The 12,354-nt window shown below is 38.5% G+C and overlaps 1 protein-coding gene and 1 long non-coding RNA gene across 4 annotated transcripts in view; both read left to right on the plus strand.

Moving 5' to 3' along the window:
• The window catches only part of TPPP (tubulin polymerization promoting protein), a 70,482-nt gene that overhangs the window by 23,554 nt on the left and 34,574 nt on the right, over window positions 1-12,354 (plus strand). The gene's annotated exons all lie outside the window — the stretch shown is intronic.
• LOC147655756 (uncharacterized) lies at window positions 4,247-12,185 on the plus strand. The gene is made up of 2 exons (XR_015274368.1): window positions 4,247-10,369; window positions 10,747-12,185. It is a non-coding gene; the product is annotated as an uncharacterized LOC147655756 (long non-coding RNA).

Here is a 12,354-nt window from a genome sequence, read left to right on the forward strand (position 1 = left end):
TTTGCATCGTTAAGTTTCTGCCTAAGCTGTGCAGCAGCTTAAAACACAACCGGAATTTTTGTCAGTGATGGCAAGCGGTGGAAAATACCTTGAGGCAAAGTTGTTTGAGTGGAGGCAGGAGTTCATTGTGCAAGCCAGGGCACTCGGTGTCTGTTTTGAACATGTGATATTCCTGAAGTCCAGAAGGTTTTCTGGGTGCTCTTCCTTCCCAGGAACTGGTTGTGGAGAACCTTTTGGGACTGGTGGTACGCTGTGTGCAGAGCTGCCCAGCACAGAGTTCCCGCAAGCTCTCCGGGGCTGTGGTGCTGCAGAAGTGAGGCCTGTGCAGCTGCAAGAGTGTGGTGCTGCAGTGCCCTGCTTGTGGAGCCCTTTGCAGTGTGCCAGGTGCAAATCTTTTGTGGCATTTGCTTGGGTTTTGAACCGTGAGCTTTGGAGAAGGGATGGTGATGTGTGCTGACAGAAGATGAGGGATGCTACCTTGGCAGCACTGAATCGCCTTTCCTCTTCCTTGCCTCAACTTTGTTGTGGAAGGAAAAGACCTGAAAGTGTGGGAAATCTTCCAGTCTCACATTGTTACCTTATTTTCATGATTGTGGCACTAGCTTCATATGATGCTTCTAGCCTTTTGACACAAAATTAGATTTTATGGGGTCTTTTGATTCGATAAACTTCATGCAAGTTTTCCTGCTCCAAACAAGCCAGTGCAGCTGCAGAGCTTTCAGTGGATATATTTTCCTTCAGCAAACTTTTAGATACTTCTGTTACCTTATTTTCACAATCGTGGCACTCAGATTCTCAGAATAGGCAGAAATGTAGAAGACTGTAAAGAAAAAGGATAAGCCACCTCCATCATCTGGTGAACAGGAGCTAGTACATCTGTTTGTCTCTGCTGATAGAGGAGAGCATTGTATCACTTAGTGCCATTTGTGATCATGGGCATGAGCAGCTGCAGAACACTGGTGATCTTTAGCACCAGGCTGTGACTCTCATGACACATGACAGCACTTGCTTCATTGCCCAGATGTCTTGGGTCTTTATTAGATGCCCTTCAGTTGCAAATATTGCTCAAAAATGAAAATAAGCTAACAAGTAGTTATTGTACTGTAAGAGTAATATTTTTTAGTGGTATGTAAAAGGTGCAACTGAAAGCTTTTATGTCATTGTAATTGTGTACAAGAGAAGTTGTTTTTCTTGCAGTTAACAGATAATAACAGTGATACTGTAACACTATAATAGTTCATTACAGCACAACTGAAAAAATTGTGAGAGAAAACAAAATCGGTCTGTGCTTTTTGTCTGGAATCTCTCTCAGTTACACAGGATCTCCAGATGCACTCATTATAATTCCCAGTGCAGTACCAATCAACCCTGGATTTAGCTGCTTTGTGATATTGGAGGTGTTTGTTACTCTTTGTGGGGTGGTGTTTGTTAAACTTCTGAATGGAACCGATAGTGCTGAGAATGGAGGGTTTATCTGATGCAGACCAGTGTGAGAATAATACAAGAAGCTCCTGATGAGAGTATCAGAGAGTAGAGGGTGGGCAGTTCTTACTCATCATCATATTCAGTCTGTACTTTACAAAAAGGTGTTATGTGTTTGCTTCTGCTAGCACAAGTCTCTGTGTTATGGGATGCCTTAAGAATGATGACTACAGTATTTACCATCTGCTCTCCCCTCACTTCCTGTGCACAGCAGCTCCTGCTGCTGCACACTAAGGTAGTTCGTGTCACTAGGGGGATGCAAGGCTGTCTTCCTGTGTTGCAATTTGAAAAAGGTAACCTTTCTTCCAAATTTAGGCTGTTTACATTTTCTTCCTGTCATGAATGCTGTATGGAAATAGATGCCTGGGGCATTTGTAATCCAAATGGAGATCAGCCTGTGTCAAACTGCATTTGGCATGGTGCCAACAGAAGGTTTTGCAGGTTTCTAAGCAGCATGCATTGATTAGTGTTTTCAGCTCTACTATAGGCTTTCTAGGGAGGATGTTTGATTTTTTTGGCACCTTTCTAGTTTGCAGCAAAAAACTTATCAGGTGAGCTAGTATTCTTAAAAGAGCCTATAAATAGGAAAAACAAGAAAAAGGGAGTAATTTGGCATTTATAGATTGTGTCTTTTTTTAGTCTAAAGAGCTTTGGGTTAAGAGGTAGGTTTTATGTCTAACAAAACAATATGAGAAGGTACAGAAAGGTAGTTCTAGTAAAAGAGAATATGTACCTCGTAGGGTAGCTGATAGCCACTCTATGAGGCAATTGTCCTGTGTATATCCAGAAATAAAGAATTTTAATTCTAGATATCAGATGAAAATGGTGGTGAACTAACTGTCTGAGATTTGAGTTCAGGACATTCTTAATGCTAATTATTAGACATAATGAGTGGTGTGAATGAAAATCTAAAACTAATGACTATAGTCTGATTAAATGCTTTTTGTTCCCAGTAAGTTCTGGTACTAGTTTAAAAAGAACAATGTAGAATTTAGTAGATGCTTTAGAGAGCCGGTGCATTTGCCATGTGTTTCAGCAGTTCGTCCTTTATTAAAAAACATAAACAGCATGATTTTTTTCCCAAGACTTTGCGGTAAAATCAAATAGAAATTATTTCCTTACCTTTACAGAAAAGCTGGAGCTGTGCTGTCCTCTTCCAGAGAGGTTGCTTTTCTTTCATCACTCACCTCAGATGAGAGTAATGGGAGAGCTTTACATTATGCTGAAGTGGATGCTGTAGCTGGGAAATCTGTTGAGCTAAAATGCGCAGAACTAGCTTGATCCTTTTTTTTTCAAGACAACAGACTGTGGCCTGTTGGGACTCCTCTAACCAGATGGGGAAAGCTATAGAGAATGTACTAGGCAGTTAAATAAGCTGCTTGGTTTTCCTGCTTATGTACTGAATAGGATGAATTCTGTGGGCTGATTTAATTTAACATTCTGGTTTTGAATGTGACTAGAAAATCCAGCTGAATGCAGCTTCAGTCAGCATTGGCCATTTTGAACAATTTTGATAATTCCTTTCCTGATGCAGTTTTGTGTTCTTTGCCCAACACTACAGTATCTCATGCATGCTTGGAAGATTGTTCCTTTTATTTCCCTTTTAGATTCTACACTGTGTCACCAAGTCCTTGGCTTCCTTGTCTTTGAGTACTAATCTGCGAAAGCTGTAGTCCAGGTGGACTGTGAAGTGTTGGTAAGCTGAGGTATATTAGAGCAATCAGACTAAAGGACTACCCATGGAGATCTGCACTTCTTTAATGTTGGGTGTGATGACTTGGTGTTATCTAACATGACATTTGCTCTTTTTGGAAGTTTTTCGTCTCCATTTGTCAAAGCTTTGAGATAAAGAAGATGACAAGACGTACTTTCTGGAGACAGTTACCCACATAACTTAGGCTAAGTGTTGACTAGATTTCTATATGTGCTTGCCCCAGGTGTGATCTCTTAATTTTGGAAGAAGTCATTTGCTGAAGAGCACAGCTTCTGTAACATACATAGTGATTTTTAAAGGAGCTACAGCATTGACTAACCTCTCAACAGCATTTTTGTCATATGCTGTTGTTTTAAGAAAATGAAGCATATAGAATGTACCTGATTTGTGTGTACTCGGAAGATTTCTGGCCAGTATTTCTGCTTGTCATCTTTGTTGAGCTCCATTTAAAAATCTGGAGGGTTTTTTGAGCTTTGAAGTGTGAGAGGATTTGTCTTCTAATGCCTCTAAAGGGGTGGACACCCTATAAGTGCTGCAGGTTAGAAAGATGTAGAGACAGTAGTTTTTGTAGCTGTGATCTCAGAGCTTTGTTGATGTGATGTATATAGGGTACTCTGTTGGTGTAGGATAAGATGTTCAGGAGTGCATAAAATTTGCTTTGATTGTATTTTACTCTGTCAAACTTTAAGTAATTGAAGGAGAGTGTTATTCTGAAACATTTGCTGTTGAATTCATACTGGTTTTGCTGTCCTTACTATGAGACATTAAATAACCATAAATACATTCATAAAGCTAGTTTAAATTGACTACTTGTATAAACATTCCTAATATAGAGGTTCTGTAATAAAAAAGACTAACATGTACGCCTGCAAAGATGTTTGTCAGTTGTGTGTTTTGGGAGGTTTCAGAGTAGACCTGCGGGCTGGTATGTGCAACACAAAATATAGAGCTGAACTGTGTATATGTACATGGCATTGTGATAATCTATCGGTTTTGTACCATTCTATTTTCCTGCAAGAGCCAGTTTGCTTTGTGCTTTTTAGGTTGTGAGGATATATTTGACTTGTTACAAACAGTATCTACCCTATTGGCAGTGGGGACGGAGGGTGAGACCCTATATGTAGAGTTAGATCCCGTGGAAATTCATCAGTGGTCCTCATTCACAAGATTTTGTACCACAAGTAAGTTACTATATACCTGGAAAATAAGACGATTTTTTGACATGCATTGGAATAAGAGCATGGAAGTCTAATACTAATTGTTCCATTAGCTGTCCACTATTTAGAAAACTTGCTCTTCTATACAAAACATTGTGGGAATAGATACATTGAATATTCTTGCCAGCAGTGTGTTAATGGATGACCGTTTGGAGCAATACTTTGTTGCTTCTGCTGGTGAAATCAGAGGCTTTGAAGAAAACAGTTTCAGAATTGAGATAGTAATCCACGAAAAATGTACATGAAGCTTAATTTTCTGAATGTAAGTAACTGAGAGCTTCTGGAGATTGCTAGTGTAAGAAGGTACTAATTTGTGTTTGTAGATGAAAATATCCTTTTGTACAAAGGAAAAACCAAGAGGGCAGCAATTCTTACCCAGCATTGGCTTGATACCTTCCTTCAGTAGGTGTTGGTCTAAATAAGTCACAGATTTCCAAAAAATGTGTATGCTTGCCCTTTTATAGTCACCTCTCTGCTTTCACAATTCATTCCAGCATCTTGGAGTCTTCCTAAATGTTCCTTATCATTTTGGTTTGTGATGATCATGTCTGCAACTATGTGGGTAAATCTCCATTTGTTGTAAACTTCTCCATGTTTTGAATAGATGAGTGTTATGTAAATGAGAGAATATCTGTATTGATAACAACTGCCATAATGTTATGCCTTTCTTTTGGATTGGTTTCAGATGCACATGAGTTAGCACTGTAAAGACTGATATGCAGATCTTTAATCCAGGGGAGGTGATAGATTGCCATAGAGAATTTGGTCACTCTCTGCTTATAGCTTTGTCAAAGTGCCAAGACATTATTGCAATGGACTGTTCTGCAGATTCTGTGGCCCAGCTGAGAGTTCCGTTTGGAAAATGTGTTTCGTGCTCTGGACACAGAGAGAGAGGATCAGTCTCTCTCACACAAGGAGTCATAATGGCTTCTTTATGAAGCTGGATGTAGCTTTATTATAACTACTTGTTTGGCAGGCTTTCTTCTTCTCTAGAGTTGGGTTTGTTTTGTTTTGTTTTTTTTGTCAGGAAATAGATAAAACTCTGTTCTACCTCTATATTGAATTATTTTGGTCTCTGAGCTCACAGGCATGCCCTAATTACTTACGGAGTATATTGGGGCTTCCTACAGTTGTTCTGGGTCATGATTAGTTTGGGATCTTCATTCAGATTGAGGGTTGCATCATCAATTGCTGCAACCTTGTGCTGAGATGGAAAGTACCTAGAGATTGCTCTTGAGGTATACCAAGTAAGTGATCAGATGCATTAGCTATTTTTCCCTAAGCTATGCAAAGGTCATATCTCCACAAGATATGGTAAGGAGAAATGATAAAGACATAGCAGAAGAACTTACTAAAGAATATTCTCGGCACTGGGAATAGCAGACATATGGAATTGGCTTGTGGATCTGTAGTGGAAACTAGGTGCTCTCATGTGTAAGTGCTACAGGGGTTTTGCTACTCTATAATTTAGCCTTAACATTTCCCATCGTCACTTTTTAAAAATAGTATTGTTCTCTTCAAGTGGATACCTCTTCAAATACTCCCCTACTCTCATTTGTAAACTGTTGGAGAGACTGTTTTGGCCACAGTCTATCTATTCTTCTGGCTTGCTTTTTGTTTTGTAAAATGAGAATGCTGCCAATGCAGACAATTGCATCTCTAGTGCCTGTTTCAGAAAACATGAAGATAAGAAGGACATGGGGAGCAGGACATCATTGAGAATATTCTTGTTTTAACATAGAGTGAAATCTCCTTTGCAAGAAACAGACACAGAATGGGAAAATTCTCCACGACTGGAGACTGTATATTTAGAGCTTTGCTTGTGACCATCCAATTTTCCCTTTCATATGGGAAGGCAATCTTCCAGTAGGGGAGAAATATGCAGTTTCCTTATTATTTCTATTATATTTCTTGGGGTTTTTTTTGAAAGAGAAGATGTCTTGTTTCTGCTCTGTGCGTAACTGAAGTCTAGTTTCTCCTTTCTTGGAGGTCGTGATTTGTTCCTTGGCTATGGCAAAAAGTTTTGTGGCTTTCTCTGCATGTGACCTGTGGATATGGACTAACACTACAGTTTAGTTTCTCTTTTCTTGGTATGCCATTCTTGATTTCACACCTTTCTGTCTCCAGCCGTGGTCAGTGACTCTTACTCACTGAGATCATACTGGCGTCAGTTAACACCAGCTGTCTATTTTTAATACTGCCACCTTCTCATATTGCTAGCAAAAAATGTTAGCAGATATACATACATCCGTGTTTTTTCTCTGGCATCAGGATCACTGGAACAACCTCTCCCACAAACACATACTTTTTTACTTGGAGAGTTCACGGTCATTGAGCTGTCACAGCATTCAGAAGTTACTTTTTGGTTAGATGTGATTTGACATGGAAAACAATCCAACTCTGTCATATCCTTTGAAAAACTGGAATGGTGCTGTTGTAAAAACATCTAACAATGATATTTTCTTATTGAGACAATCTGATAAAACTTTTGGTTTTAAATTCTGTATAACTAAACTCTAAAGGAAAGTTCCACCTTGGATTAGAGGACTGCTGCTCTGGCTTCCATAATTGTATCTTAGTAAGCAAAGAGTTGCTTACTACTGAGCTTGTCTGCTGAGCTGACTGCAGTTCCCAAATACATGAAGCTGTGTTGCTTTGCTTAAATTATGTTTCAGAAATAATTATGCAAAACTATTTTTGAAAAAAATGTATAACACTTTTTATGTATAGTATTAAATGGTATTCTACTTTTCATGCAAAAAACTCACCAAAAACTAGTCTGCAACTGGAAATATTTATATGGAGGATAGGGAGGAATGTCCTGGAGCTGGTTACATCAGCTATCAGACAGCCCTTTCTGAATTTCATGGCCAAGAAATTCAAGTAAACTTGTTGTATCCTGGCACATTATGGTGATTAACAAACAGCTGCAATGCCTGAACAATAGAGCGAATATGCTCTATGTGAATTCAAGGTTGTGTTATTCATTCCTTTTCCTTCGTTTTTCTTTTCATCAGCCAGGGACTTCTTTTCTTTACATTGACCAGTGTAATTTTTGAATTAAGATGTGAGTTTTGTTAGAGGCCTCACTGAAACAGTGACCCAGACATCGTTCTCCATAGGAACAAGCAATAAAATGTTTGAGTTGTACTTGTGGTTTTACTTGACCTTCATGATGATTTAAAAACATGTCTCCACAATACTCACCTTTTGCCTTGCCACCATTTTGCACTGTACTTGGGTCTGATCTGGATTGGCTCCATGTAGGAAAAGGGCTAAAAAATTGGGTAGTCATTAAATTTCTGTCTGGGAATTAAAAATCCCTGGTAATATTAGACATGGTAAGAATACAGCTAGAGTTTTTGCTGAAACGTCACAATATCTGAGGAGGAAAACAAGAAAGAAATTCCAGGAAAGTCAGTAGTGCATATAAGTAGGGTTTTTGTTTTAATGTAATTTTAAGGAAAAATTGAAAGGAGAAAATTTTTTCAGTAATACGTTGCTAGACAGAAGCTTGGTTGTTCACTGTTGTTCCATAACAAAGAGTTGGATTCAGTTATTATTCTGACCCTTGTGCGATAGTTTACCTTCAAAGTCCAGTTCAGTTCTTAATGAAAACATAATTTAAGCTCTAATATCTTGAAACTTAAGGAATTATGATCTTACTGTGTCCAGTTCTATTTAATAATGCTATTGTTCTTTGTCCCCCTGAGTTTGAATTTTCTCTAAATCGAGTAGGATGTCATACCATATAACCTTTTAATATCTAGTTCTTAGATATGAAGCTTTTCTGTTCTGGGTCTCATTAATAAAAGCAGCACTGTCTTACGTAACTCTGTTTTCTATTGTAAAAATTCTGCTTTTTATTCCCCTGTCAAATGTCATGTCCTGTTCTTGGTTAACTGGTCTCATCAAAAAAGATAACGTCTTCCCTAAATGTTGACTCAGTTACAACATTAATACTGTATGTAGAGAGAAAGCAATAAGGAAGGCTACTGGTTGCCAAAAACCTGAGGGTGCTAACATGGAAGTTCATTAGGTTCAAAGTGTCTCTTTTCCTATATCTGAGTGCCATGTATTTATATAAATTCAGGTTAGGAATGTAAATGAAGTCCTGAAAAATAGCTAGTAATCTGAAAGACATCCTTGAGAATATTTTTGTAGTCATACTTAGGAACAGATTTGTATAGTTTCTATGGATTAACTGCTTGGGATAAAATGCATTCACTTCTGCTGCGAGGATGTTTGGCCATAGAGTGTTGACCTTACTAGTGGTCACGGCTTCTCACAATGTTCTAGAACAATGTTTGTGTTGGATGTTGTTTCGTTATACTTTGGTCTCATTTTTAATCAAATATTTTCACATTAGGTGTAAAATCAAGAGAGAAAATCAAATTAAACCCAAATGCTGGTTGGTTTGTTTTTTTTCTGTTCTGGGACATGAATGAGACACGTCAGCTCACATGGGATTGCTGGTGAGCTGTAGAAGGATGCCTTGTCTGTGTATCCTACTTTTTTTTCCCTGGGTTATTAGGCAGTGTGTTCATGTGCACTGCTTTAATTGGTGAAGAAAGTACAGGAGATGTTGATTCTTTTCCCTGTCCTCTCAGCTGTAAAGCCTTTGCCCTAAGCCCCTGCACTTCAACAGCAGAAACAGCTTTTGAAACTGCAGTGGTTGTATTAGCTTTTTCAGCTCTCTGGAGATAAAATGGTAAGTATTATATGAAAATAGCTTCTTACCGCTAGCTTGGGTGATAAGCTCAGCCTGGGGAAGACTGACAGATGAAGTGCTTAGTTATTAAGAATGCTTATTAGATCTTCATCTATTCTTAACTGCTTTATTTTTTTGAGGCTGACTTAATGAACACTATGACATCATCTTCTTGGATTTTTGTATTTTGGATGTGCTCAGTAGTGTCTCTGGCAGCTGTGTGCTATATTGGGTTATTACACTGTGGTTAGTTTCTGCTCCCTTCCCCTATGGTCTGTGTGTATGCCTAGCCTAGTGCATATCCTTAAGATGACAAGCGCCAAAGAGAACAGCACATAAATTGAGCCTTCTAGAGGAGAAACCAGCATATATGCCTGAAGCCTGATTTTTAGACATTGTTTTTCTGCTTCAGCACTAGTTTTTTTCCCTACCATTTGTGTCTAAGACCTATCTGCAGCCTCTTTTTTGAATTGCTCCTAATTTCCTACATATTTCTGTACTTTGGCTAATATTCCTGCTAGTTTCCCTCACCCCTGCCATGTTCTTTAATGTCTTAACTTCCACTCAAATTGTGCTGTCAAATGGTATCAATCCTTCATGCACCCAAGGGATGGATTTCTATATTACTGAACAGCATTATTTGCAAGTTGTATGTCATTTATTGGATTCTCTCACAGGAGTAGACAACATTCTGAGGAGTGATAAAATTACTGTCTTCTATCTGCTGTGTTTCTAGTTTTTGCATTCTTTGGGTAGAGTTCACAGGATTGACAACCATAAGATGGATATCTTTCTTCTTTTACAAGGAAGAGCTGAAGTATTCCCGGACTACTTGTTAGCACATGTTTCTATATTTTTCGAAGCTCTGGTCCATGCCTGTCATGCCAAATACACTTGCAAACTCCTTTAATGTAAGTTGGGATGCGTGCTTTCTTCAGCCTTCACAGAGTTTTCCTAGTACTTCTTATCAGAAACTAATAATTACATGAATCTTCATGATTAAATACTCAAATGTAATATTATTTTTGTTCTCTTAAACTGAAGAAAACCCCAAGCAAATGTGAAATAATTGGATTCTGCTATTCTGTTTAGCTAATTTAGTATTTTCCTTTAAGCCATATATAGCTATCAGAACTACTGTCTGCTTGGACTTTCTCTTTTCTTCATCCTCTGTAAATCCCATTAAATCTCTTTAACCCCTTTAACTTATTCTGGGATTTGCTTTCTTTTGGAAGCTTTTACTTAGTAATGTGTCGCTCCGATTGGGAACGGCGAGGAAGAACGACAATGGACTCTCAAGGGAGTCACAACACGAGAATTCCTTAGTTTATTGCTTCAGCCCTGTCTTATAGACACATATGTGGAAAGTACAGAAAAGAAACTCTTATTGGCTAGCGAAGTGCTACATTACCATCATTGGTCAGGGGCACTCTGCCCCCCTGACTCTCTCCTGCAAGGAGAAACAAGAGGCTGCAAAACAACACCTGCAAGGCTGTTTAGTGTCCCTGAGAATTGTTTTAATTCCTTCTCATATTTTTCCCAGGATACTTTCTCAGGCAGCCTGAGGAGCCATACGGCCTGCAATTTGTACAGGCACTGTGGTTCAGATTTAGCATCCATAGTAATGTGTTTGCCAAGTCATATTTCTGCAGTCCCCCTTCATTCCCTTCCCAATACTATTTCATCTGATAGGCTCATAGCTATTGGGTTTGTCTTTTTTTGAATTTCAGATTTTATTTTAAAGGAAACTAGTTTTCACCATGAGTGAAGCACATAGGAAGCATATAGGATAGACAAAAAAAGAGGAGAGATGTGTTGACTCAAGTATCAGAAAACAGAGTTTTCATAAGAGAAGCCTAAAATATTTAAATTTCAGTGAAGTCTAATCAGCTACTGGTTTAGTGAGCCGTTGATGTTCTCTTGCTTCAGATTTTAACAGCTTAGCAGCTGTCCCAGTTTCAGATACTTACAATAAACTGGGCATACTCTGCTTTACCCTTGCTCAGTAATGAGACAAAAAGCACCAGGAGGGAAAACTTCCAAGGTCAGTTCCTGAATGAATGAACTGAGGTGTTCTGCCCTTGTGGCCCATTCCCGTAGAGGTTTCTGTAAATCATGACTATTTGCAGTGGTATAGTGAGAGAATTTTCTACTGCATTGTGCTTGTCTTGTTTTTCTTTCTTAGAAAACAATGGCATTCCCTTGTGGTCATGGAGTATATGAAGCCATCTAGTCCAACTGCTATACTATGACTTGGCCAAGATGCTTTCTATTTTAGGGAGATTAATTGTGAAGGTCATCTGGATATTGTGAAGGTCATCTGGATGTCTTCATTGTCAGTTGTATTCTTCCCCTCAAAAGAATCCACTTGTGGTAAATAGCCATGCAATAAAAGGTGCCTATGTTCCAGAAGTGACCACTGCTTTAGCTGAAGATCTCTGTTGTAGCTTCTTCCTAGGATCAGTTTTTTGAAAATATCTTCTATGCCTCTTCCCCCGGTAATTTGCCAAATTGCTCCTGCATGCATCAACATACAGATGTCTAATTTCAGTATCCCAGTTTTACCCATTGACAGGGCAGAAGTCTGATGTGAGGTGATATCTGAAGTTTTGTTACTTTTTGTTTTTTTAACCATGTCTCTTTAGAAATGTTGGTTAGTATAGTGCAGATACCCTGATAGTATTAAAGAAGCTTTCTTCACTTGCTCATCTGTCTTCAGCTGTATTTTTAAAATTTATACAAGCCTGTGCTTTGGGTTCATCGTACATTATTCAGTATTATCCAAGAAAATGTTTTCTTTTTAATTTTTAAGGGTTTTTTTCACTATATATCTGAGAGGGTTTTTATTCTGTTCTTGACTAATACATAGCTAAAACCAGACCTTCAGAGGATGTCTTCAATACTCCATTAGATTGCAAGGTTCTACCAGCCTGGTTAGCTACCTGGGGACCTACCTTTAGTTTGGGACTTCTTCGCTATGAATTGTTATGCTGATAGTCCGCTGAGCTGTGTAAGAGAGGAGAAAGTGAAAATTGTAAACCACAAAAAGGAAAAAAATAAACCACCAACAGTATAATCTGCTTTTTGGTTAAACAGCCCTGGACTTTGTGGTGATAACGTTACAGCAGACATTCTTGGAAAAAAATGCGTCTGTTAGATGAGTGTTGTGTTTTGCAGAGACCAGTACAAACCTATTTTGCTTCAATTAATTTGAATTTGTCTCTGGTACC

Source organism: Cyanistes caeruleus, chromosome 1, assembly GCF_971803275.1.
Source record: "Cyanistes caeruleus chromosome 1, bCyaCae1.hap1.1, whole genome shotgun sequence".
NCBI classification, from domain to species: domain Eukaryota; kingdom Metazoa; phylum Chordata; class Aves; order Passeriformes; family Paridae; genus Cyanistes; species Cyanistes caeruleus.